At 40.2% G+C, this 11,085-nt stretch overlaps 1 pseudogene; it reads right to left on the bottom strand.

The window, feature by feature from the left end:
* Positions 1 to 10,125: 10,125 nt before the first annotated feature.
* Positions 10,126 to 10,871, bottom strand: LOC129458925 (interferon-induced transmembrane protein 1-like; annotated as a pseudogene).
* Between the last annotated feature and the right edge of the window lie 214 nt (positions 10,872 to 11,085).

The following is an 11,085-nucleotide window of genomic DNA, read 5'->3' as shown; positions in this document are numbered from 1 at the left end:
CAAGGATGCCCACTCTCACCACTGTTATTCAACACAGTATTGGAAGTCCTAGCTAAGGCAATCAGACAAGAGAAAGAAATAAAGGGCATCCAAACTGGAAAGAAGTCAAATTATCCTTGTTTGCAGATAATATAATCTTATATTTCAAAACACCTAAGGACACAACCAAAAAACTATTTGAACTGATAAACAAATTCAGTAAAGTTGCAGGATACAAAAGCAAAAAGCAAAAATCAGTAGCATATCTATATGTCAACAGCAAACAATCTTAAAAGAGATCAAAAAAAGTAATTCCATTTACAATAGCTACAAATAAAATTAAATACCTAGGAATTAACCAAAGAAGTGAAAGATCTCTACAGTGAAAACTATAGAACAAAGAAACTGAAGAAGACACAAAAAAGTGGAATGATATTCCATGTTCATGGATTAGAAGAATCAATGTTGTTAAAATGTCCATACTACCCAAAGCAATCTACAGATTCAATGCAATCTACAGATTCAATGTAATCTCTATCAAAATATCAATGACATTCTTCCCAGAAATAGAAGAAACAATCCTAAAATTTATATGGACCCACGAAAGACCCAGAATACCCAAAGCTATCCTAAGCAAAAAAATAAAACTGAAGGAATCACTTTACCTCATCTCAAGTTATACTACAGAGCTATAGTAACCAATGCAGCATGGTACTGGCATAGAAATGAACACATAGACTAATAGAACAGAATAGAGAACACACAAATAAATTTACATATCTACAGTGAGCTTATTTTCACAAAGGCACCAAGAATATACATTGGGGAAAGAACAGTCTCTTCAATAAGCGGTACTGGGAAAACTGGATATCCATATGCAGAAGAAAAAAACTAGACCACTACCTCTCACCATATACAAAAATCAAATCAAAATGGATTAAAGACTTCAATCTAAGACCTCAAACTATGAAACGACTAAAAGAAAACTTTGGGGAAACTATCCAGGACATTGGACTGGGCAAAGATTTCTTGAGTAACATCCCACAAGCACAGGCAACCAAAGCAAAAATGGACAAATGGGATCACATCCAGTTAAAAAGCTTCTGGACAGCAAAGGAAACAATCAACAAAAGGAAGAGATAACCCACGAAATGGGAGAAAGCATTTGCAAACTACTTGTCTGACAAAGGATTAATAACAAGAATGCTTAAGGAGCTCAGACAACTCTATAGGAAAAAATCTAATCTGATTTTAAAATGGATAAAAAATCTGAATAGACATTTCTCAAAAGAAGACATAAAAATGGCAAACAGGCATATGAAAAGGTACTCGACATCACTGATCATCAGAGACATGCAAATCAATACTATAATAAGATATCACCTCAGCTCAGTTAAGATGGCTTTTATCCAAAAGACAGGCAGTAACAAATGCTGGTAAGGATGTAGAGAAAAGGGAACCCTGGCACACTGTTGGTGGGAATATAAATTAGTACAGCCACGATGGAGAACAGTTTGGAGCTTCTTCAAAAAACTAAAAATAGAGCAACCATAAGATCCAGCAATCTCACTGCTGGCCTATATACTTAAAAGAAAGGAAATCAGTATATGAAAGAGATATCTACACTCCCATGTTTATTGCAGCACTATTCACAATAACCAAGATTTGAAAGAACCTACTACATGGCCATCAACAGATCAATGGATAAAGAAAATGCAGCACATATACACAATGGAGTATTCAGCCATAGAAAAGAATGAGATCCTGTCATTTGCAACAACATGGTCGGTACCAGAGGTCATTGCATTAAGTGAAATAAGCCAGGCACAATAATACAAACTTCACAGGTTCTCACTTATTTCTGAGATCTAAAAATCAAAACAATTGAACTCATAGAGATAGAGAGTAGAAACATGGTTATGGGAGGCTGGGAAGAGTTGGGAGTTGGGGTAGTGGGGATGGTTAATGGGTACAAAAAATAGAAAGAATGAATAAGGTCAACTATTTGAAAGCACAACTGGGTGACTATAATCAATACTAATTTAATTGCACACTTTAACTAAAAGAGTGTAATTGGATTTTTTGTAGCACAAAGGATAAATGCTTGATGTGATGGATACCCCATTTACCCTGATGTAAATTTTTTTTTTTTTTTTTGAGAGGGAGTCTCCCTCTCTTGCCCAGGCTGGAGTGCAATGGAGCAATCTCGGCTCACTGCAACCTCCACCTCCCGGGTTGAAGCAATTCTCCCATCTCAGCCTCCCGAGTAGCTGGGACTACAGGCGCCCGCCACCACGCCTGGCTAATTTTTGTATTTTTAGTAGAGGCGGGGTTTCAGCACGTTGGCCAGACTGCTCCGAACTCCTGACCCCAAGTGATCCGCCCATCTCGGCCTCCCAAAGTGTTAGGATTAGAGGCATGAGCCACCGCGCCCGGCTTTTTTTTTTTTTTTTTTTTTTTTTTTCTGAGACGGAGCCTCGCTCTGTCACCAGGCTGGAGTGTAGTGGCACGATCTCGGCTCACTGCAACCTCCGCCTCCCGGATTCAAGCGATTCTCCTGCCTCAGCCTCCTCAGTAGCTGGGACTACAGGCACGGCACGCGCCACCATGCCCAGCTAATTTTTGTATATTAAGTAGAGACGGGGTTTCACCATGTTGGCCAGGATGGTCTCAATCTCTTGACCTTGTGATCCACCTGCCTCGGCCTCCCAAAGTGCTGGGATTACAGGCATGAGCCACCGCGCCCGGCCCCTGATGTGATTATTATGCATTGCATGCCTGTATCAAAATATCTCTTGTATCCCATAAAAATATACACCTACTATGTACCCACGAAAATTAAAAATTAAAATAAAAACAGGAGTTTGAGGCTTTAGTGAGCTATAATCTTGCCACTGCACTCCAGCCTGGGTGACAAAGCAAGACTGTGTCAAAAACAAAAGTCCCCTTAAAAAAGTGATTGAAAACAAGAAAGGAAGGAAGGAAGGGGGAGAATGAAATGATAAGCTATGTATAGTGATCTTCAAAGTTAAAGAATATTTTTTAACTTGAAACATTAGTAAGTAAAATGTTAATTTTTAAAAATCAATGTAGCCTTTTTTAGGGCCTTTAGGGCCTTGTAACAAAAATATATATACACACACACATATATACATATCTATTTATATATAATATATTTACATTTATTTAATATAAATATATTATATATTATATATTTACATTTATTTAATATAAATAAATTATATAATTACAGTTATATAGTATAGTTAATTAATTATTAATTAATTATAAATACATATTTAGAATATACATAATTTATAGTATATATTTACATGCTATAAATTATATCTTACATATTATATAAATATAAGTATATATCTTATAGATATTATACACATGTATAATATGTATCCCTGTGCCGTTTTATCCATTCATAGTGACAAACATCTCTGCATGCCCACAAGTTTCTCTTCCTCCCTGTGAGGATTTGAACGGGGAGTACAAACCAGCTCAGCTCAAGGAGAGTTACTTGTGTATTACTCGGGCACCTCTTTAAATTGCAAGGAGAAGACACACATTCAGATTAGGTTGGGGTTGGGGGTTGTCATCAGGATACCCAGGGAAGTAATGCCTCAACGGCCAAACATGTCCCAGAACAACATCTGAGGCTAAGAGCTCAGAAGGGCTCCAGGAGAACAAGCACAAGGGCCAGTTGTTTTTCAAGGGTGAGCAACTTTCATTCATGCCCTGCTATATGCGAGATGCTAGTATGTAGTCTTTAATAATGATAGAGGAAGATAGTCTGATCTTGAGAAGCCAGTAAATTGCTAAGGTCACATATCAGGAAATAGACACTTCACTCCTGGCTGGAAAGTAGAGAGCAAAGGCCAGGAAAGAGGAGTGTACTAGGAAGGTAAACAAGCACAAATGGTAGAAAAAATTATACTGCACGCAGAGGAATGTGGACTTCATTCCACGTAAGTGAGTAACATCATGTACCAATACGAAGAGAAACTGGGTGGCTGGAAACATGGATATAATGGAAAGTTTTCATTTGTATACTTACACTTTTTGAATTTTGAACTGTGAAAAGTATTACTTGTTCAAAAAATTCAAAAATAAAATTATTTAAAAATCCAGTGCAATGAGTCTGCTGGTGTACTAGGCTCTGGGAGAGTGAAACAGCAAGTATTCCTTATCAGCCTACAATCTACTAGATATTTTTAAAGTTTTATGGCTCATTGGTGACACAACACAGCTTTGGGTAGATTCCCAATGTCAAAACGTGTGTAAACAAATAATTATAAGAAAAACAGTAATTGTTTTCCTAAAGATATGGGCTTAGAGCTTTGAAAGTGCATGTTGGGGGCTGGGCAGCTTATTCTGCTTGAAGGTTAGTGGGAGGTAAATGTAAACTGGGATATGAAGAACGCATGCATAGGAGCTTCAAAAATGGAAAAGAGAGTAAAAGCAATTAATCAACGAGAAATACAATTTTCCGAAAAAAAAAAATGAAATGTTTTTGGAGGAAAATAGTTTGGTATGATGATCGGACCAGCAAAGGGAATGACAGGAAGTGAGGCTACCAGTCGGGATGAGACCAAATTGTGCAGGCTTTGCCTGTTGTCTTAAGAACTATGAATTTCTACGCCAGAAAGTTCAAAAAACCCTTCATGGACATTGGTATTCTGGAAGTTGGTGCATATGTACCTTTAGGAAAATGGATTTTATCTCCAAATAGTGGGGAAAAAAATTAATGGGAATTTTTCTATTTTGAGTTTTTTCCCCATAATTTTTACTGAAACTTTCTGGTTTTATTCTGGTTAATATAGGAAGTTAAGAAAATCAGTATATAGCCAGCAAATACAGATGGGAAAACTCAGAAGCAAGTATGTTAAGTATGTTTGTTCTTTTTTTCTCCTTGTCAAATATGTTCACAGTTGTGATTTTATATATCATATAAGATATCTTCTGTTACCAGGATCGCTCCTTGTCAATGTGTTGGGATTAACTATCATCAATGTTTCATCTTTTCCACAAGGAATCAAAGCTTCCCGACGGTTTGCAGCCCCCCACAGCCTGGCCCATAGCTTGTTTTATTTGGCTTACACAGTTGTTTTAATCGGGAAGTGTCTAGCTTTTCTTTTAAAATCAAAATATCTGGCAATATGAGGTCTATATTCAGCATAACGAGAAGCAAACGGACCTAACTGGAGCCTGTCCCCTGTAGGCATCACCGCCCTGTAGGAGCCCCAGTTCCCCCCCACCCAGAGTTCAACCGGACCCCCTCCTTCAGCTTTTGACTTTGGCCCGGGTTAGACGTGGGATTTCCCAGGCAGTTGCTCTGGATTTACACGAGGGGGCGCTGTGATCAGGGTTTTGGACGGAAGGGTGGGGAGGAAATGCTTGAAGCTGGTTCTAACGGGAAGTGAAAGGAAATCCTCCTTTCCCTTCTGGTGAGTAAGTCCTAAGGAACAACCTCCTGTTACCCAACTCAGTGAAGAGTCGGGACTAAGAGTATTTTGAAATAGGAGGAATACTATATTTGAAATGTCAGAAGTCATAGAAAAGTGTGGGAGAAAAAATGCCACACTTTTCTATTTTCCCTGCCATTTGAATAATACTTTGCAGTCTATAAAACTCTGTCGGAAGCAGAAGGCTATTCGGTCCCCACAGCAATCCCATGTCCGAAGTAGGAGAAGGCACTTGCTCCTGCAGTAGCCGAGCCACTCAGAGTTCCTCGTCTCACCTAGGAGCGCCTACCCAGCCAGAAAGGGGCAGGTCCCATGGCTGCTTCCTCACACGTTCCTTTTTAGGGGAGGAGGAGGAGGAGGAAAAGCCCTGGAGAAAGATAGGATGCCAAGAATATGTGGCGAGAGGAAGGGACAGGCCAGAAGAAATAAGCTGAGAGATCAGTCCCAGGAAACTTCCTACCTAGAAGATGCCTTTCCTTGGCTGGGACTTGTGCCTCTCCCTGTGTATCTCAGGCACAGTAAGTCTCAGTTTGTATTTGTTAAGTAAATAAATTGTCCAAGGCATTTGTTGGGCCTTAACCTGTATATGGGAAGGGCCCTGTTATTCCATCAATATTAGTTACAAAATTATGAGGGCTTGGGCTGATGACACTGAGGGTCCGGGGACCTTCTCACCTCTGGTCAACCCTGCCCTGGATGGCCCCTAAGCTCCATCAGTGGCCATGACTGTGTGTCTTTGTGGCTTTGATTTTGACGATGTTATCAGCCAGGATGCAGAATCCTGCTTCCTCTCCCAGTTTTCATTTGCTTTTTTTCTGTGTTTGTTTTCTTTGGCTGCTACAGGGAGATTTGCTTTTTCATCTTGGCAGCACGTGCCCCACTCAGAGTGGAAGAAGGCTATGGCAGGATACAGTGTTTTGGGAAGGGAAGAGAATCTCCTTACTTGGGGACATCCTTTCCAAAACAAATTCCCTGTAAAGTCAAGTCCTTCTAATGTTCCCTCCAACCTCTCTGTGTTCTACTACTTGCCCACGAAAAAGATTATAGGAAGTGTCTCCTCACCCATGGTTAGTCACAAAAGACCTCTGTTTCCCAGGCTCCCTTTCATTCTACTTATTCATCAGTTCATCAATTGATTCGTTCATTCATTCATTTATTCTGTGACAGTCTTTACTCTTTCCTAAGTATGACCAGAAAATAATGACGTAAGTATGATCTACTCTACAGCATGTAGGTTGTAAGCATTGTTATGGTCTTTTTTAAAATTAAGATACAACTCACAAAACATAAAATGTACCATTTTAAAGTGTACAATTGTATTTGTCCCTTTTCATGCTGCTGATAAAGACATACCCTAGACTGGGTAATTTATAAAGAAGAAGAAGATTGATGGACTCACAGTTCCACGTGGCTGGAAAGGCCTCACAAACGTGGCAGAAGGTGAAAGGCACATCTTACATGACAGCAGGCAAGAGAGAATGAGAGCCAAGCAGAAGGGGAAACCCCCTATAAAACCATCAGATCTTGTGAGACTTATTCACTACCACAAGAACAGTATGGGGGAAAATGTCCCCATGATTCTATTATCTCCCACCAAGTCCCTCCCACAACACGTGGGCATTATGGGAGCTATAATTCAAGATGAGATTTGCGTGGGGACACAACAAAGCCATATCAACAATCCATTAGTTTGTAGTATATTCACCCTATTATGCAACGATCACTTCTCATTCCAGAATATTTCTATCACCACAGAAGGAAACCTCATACCTATTAGCAGTCAGTCCCAGCTCTGCTCCCCTTATCCCCTGGCAACCACTAATTTGTTTTCTGTCTCTGAGGATTTGCCTATTCTGGACATTTCATATAAATGGGATGACACAATATGTGGCTTTTTGTGTTTGACTTCTTTTATTTAGCATAATGTTTCCATGTTTCATCCCTGAACATACAACATATAATAGTACATTCCTTTTTAATAGCTGAATAATATTTCATTGGATGGATAGGCCACATTTTGTTTATCTAGTCGTCAGTTGATGAACTTTGTTCTGGCTATTATTAATAATACTACTATGAATACTCATGTACATATTTTCTTTTTCTTTTCTTTCTTTTTTTTTTTTTTTTTTTGAGTCAGGCCTTATTCTGTTGCCCAGGCTGGAGTGCAGTGGCACAATCACAGTTCACTGCAGCCTTGACCTCCTGGGCTTAAGCAGTCCTTCCACTTCAGCCTCCTGAGTAGCTGGGTCTACAGGCACACACCACCACACCTGGCTAATTCTTGTAAGATAATATATTTTCAATACTCATGGGTCTATATTGGAGTGGATTCATTGAGTCCTGTGCTAATTCTGTGTTTAACTTTTTGAAGAACTACCAAATTATTTTCTACAGTGACTGTAACATTTTAAATTCCTTCCAGCAATGTTGAAGTTCCCTTTCTTTCTTAACACCAGCAATTTAAGGGATTGCTTAAATGGTCTTAGATGAATCTGTCATCAAGGAGTGGGGGGCATGAATTGATATTTGCACAGTGCCTGTGCAGAGACACCTGAGAGTAACCCTTAGGATGCTGGATAATTTATCCCAAGCCATGGTGAGGAAAATGGGAAGGAATAGGGCAGTCAGTAACATAGAGCAGATTTGCCAATCTCTTACCCTCATCAATTTAGGGATTGTGTTGGTCTTTAACAGATAGAGAAGAGGTCTGAGAACATTTAATACACGTCCACTGTTGAAGGGGCAAAAGAGTGTAGGCCTGCATTTTGCCTCTCTACTGTAAGATTTCTGAGGTGCCTTTGAACCCAAGCCTCAGAGAATGAACAGCAGTGGCAAAGACAATGCCCTTTATAAGTGTGTAGAGGGTTGAGGAAATGGTTGGGGTGGGGGGCTTTTCTGTAGAATTGCCCTCTTTTCATGTTCCCTTCAAAGGGTACAGTTAAACAGAATACTGTATTGTCAACTAATTTATAAAAAACAGGCTCAATACATCCTGCTATAGAAATTCCATCAATGTACTAGAAAACTTACATTTATCAGAGTTCATCTATTGAATAGCAGCTGGAGTTGTGTGTGTTCATGGATGTGGAATGAGAATACAGAAGTTCAATCTTTATAAGCACAGAGCAGAAACACTGTAGGTAGAGGGGTCAATTTGAGACCATCCCAGCCCATCTTTAATTGGCCTGTGAAACACAACAGGAAACTAATTCATCTGAAAGATGTGCTAAAAACACTTGTTGGCTTTAACAAAAGGAATCTTGGATGATTTTACATTAAAACTTCTAACAAAGGAAAATAAATACTCTTGGGTGGAGAACATGTCTTTATAACCAAACTCCACAATTGTTACCATATAAATAATTTTTCTTTATAAAAGAATAAAAATATATATGTACCTACATATATGTATGTGTATATGTAAAAGACAAACATAAAACTTCAAATGAATTATTTTGCTTTGGATAAGTCACTTGAGCCTTTGACAGTGTGAGAATGTTTTTCTTGGCCAGGCGTGGTGGCTCATGCCTGTAATCTCAGCATTTTGGGAGGCCAAGGCGGGTGGATCACTTGAGGCCAGGAATTTGAGACCAGCCTGGCCAACATGGTGAAACCCATCTCTACTAAAAATACAAAACTTAGCTGGGTATAGTGGCGCACACCCGCAATCCCAGCTACTAGGGAAGCTGAGACCAGAGAATCGTTTGAACCCGGGAGGCGGAGGTTGCAGGGAGCCAAGATGGCACCACTGCACTCCAGCTTGGGTGACAGAGCAAGACTCTGTCTCAAAAAAAGAAGAAGAAGGAGAAGGAGGAGAGAAAATGTTTTTGTTTGTCTCTCAGTAATCAAAATGGGGAACCAATACATTTAGTAATGCTCACCCCACTTGGCCTCATCAGCATCTTCCCCACGATTATCTCTTTTAGTGTTGTTTGCTCACCACAAGCTGTAATATTGATACATATGAATTATGACTGAACATCTATTATATGCAAGACTCTTACATTTGCAAAACAAATTTGGGAGCGTTCTTCTCCCTACGATCTTAGAATCAAGTGTATAAAATATACAGATACATAAATGTATAAATAAATAAATATACAAGGTGGAAAGTGATGAAGGTTATGTGGGAGGTTGGAACATAGTGATATAGAGATTCAGAGGGAGGTAAAATAACTTTTGATGTGGAGTCAAGAGAAAGATTCTATTCTTGTTGAGAAAGGCTGAAAAGCATATTTTGAATGGGGAGCTCACTCTGGTACCAGGGCAGTTATTAAGAGAAGTTTTAGAAGGAAATGCCCAATTAGACTTGGGGTGATTATGCTAGATACTCAGTTAAAAGAAGAGAGAATTTGTACATGTGCCTAATTTAGGCCTTGTTCCCTTCCTTTTGCTGCATGAATAATTAGTTTTTGAGACCTAAAAGTCCATCTTCCACCCAATTAGTTCCTCTAATTAAAAGCCATCATGATGACAAATGTTTTCTCTCACATCCTTCATTTTTCCAAATCTAAATGCACAGCTTCTAGAGTTTCTCTTCCAGTTCGAAGTTTTTACAATTTGTTTTAATATTTGAGAATAATGAAAAAAGGACCAGCTTTCCCTAATCATATATATAGGAAAGTGTGTACCTTAGGATTTTGATACTTCTTGAGGAAGGCCATGTGGATTTCCTTTTTTTTTTTCTTCTTTTTTTCTTTTCTCTTTTTTTTCTTTTTTCTTTTTTTCTTTCACACAAGCACGTGCACTTTATTGAATGACACTGTAGACAGGTGTGTGGGCATAAACTGCTGTATCTAGGGACAGGACCAAAGGGGCAGGGCAAACAGCCCCAGCATGCAGGGCCAGCATTGCACAGTGGAGTACTAAGGTTGCAGGCTATGGGCAGCTACTAGTAACCCCGTTTTTCCTGTATTATCTGTAACATAATATGGTAGACTGTCACAGAGCCAAACGCCAGTAACAGGATGAATCCAGTGGTCATGAGGATGCCCAGAATCAGGGCCCAGATGTTCAGGCACTTGGCAGTGGAGGCATAGGCCTGGGCCCCGGTTACGTCACCAACCATCTTCCTGTCCCTAGACTTCACGGAGTAGGCGAATGCTATGAAGCCCAGATAGCACCAGTTCAAGAAGAGGGTGTTGAACAGGGACCAGACGACATGGTCGGGCACAGAGGTCTCGCTGTGGATGTTGATCACGGTGGACCTTAGAAGGATGGTGCTGGGGGGGTGCCCCCATCACAGTCACCTCATGCTCCTCCTTGTGCATCTTCTGGCTTTGGGGAAGGAAGTGTTGAGTGAAGGTTTGAGAAGTGTGGTTTTCCAAGTGGAGCGAAGGGCCGCTATGGTGTCCAGATGCTGAGACGGTGCTCAGTGAGCCCTCCTTGTCTTGCTCTGTCGCCCAAGCTGGAGTGCAGTGGCGCCATCTCGGCTCACTGCAAGCTCCGCCTCCTGGGTTCACACCATTCTCCTGCCTCAGCCTCTCAAGTAGCTGGGACTACAGGCGCCCGCCACCACGCCCAGCTAATTTTTTTGTATTTTTAGTAGAGATGGGGTTTCACTGTGTTAGCCAGGATGGTCTTGATCTCCTGACCTCATGATCTGCCTGCCTTGGCCTCCCAAAGTGCT

The sequence above is a fragment of the Symphalangus syndactylus genome, chromosome 19, assembly GCF_028878055.3.
Source record: "Symphalangus syndactylus isolate Jambi chromosome 19, NHGRI_mSymSyn1-v2.1_pri, whole genome shotgun sequence".
Lineage (NCBI taxonomy): Eukaryota > Metazoa > Chordata > Mammalia > Primates > Hylobatidae > Symphalangus > Symphalangus syndactylus.
Note: the sequence above shows the minus strand (reverse complement) of the source record. Positions and strands in the feature narration are given on the sequence as shown.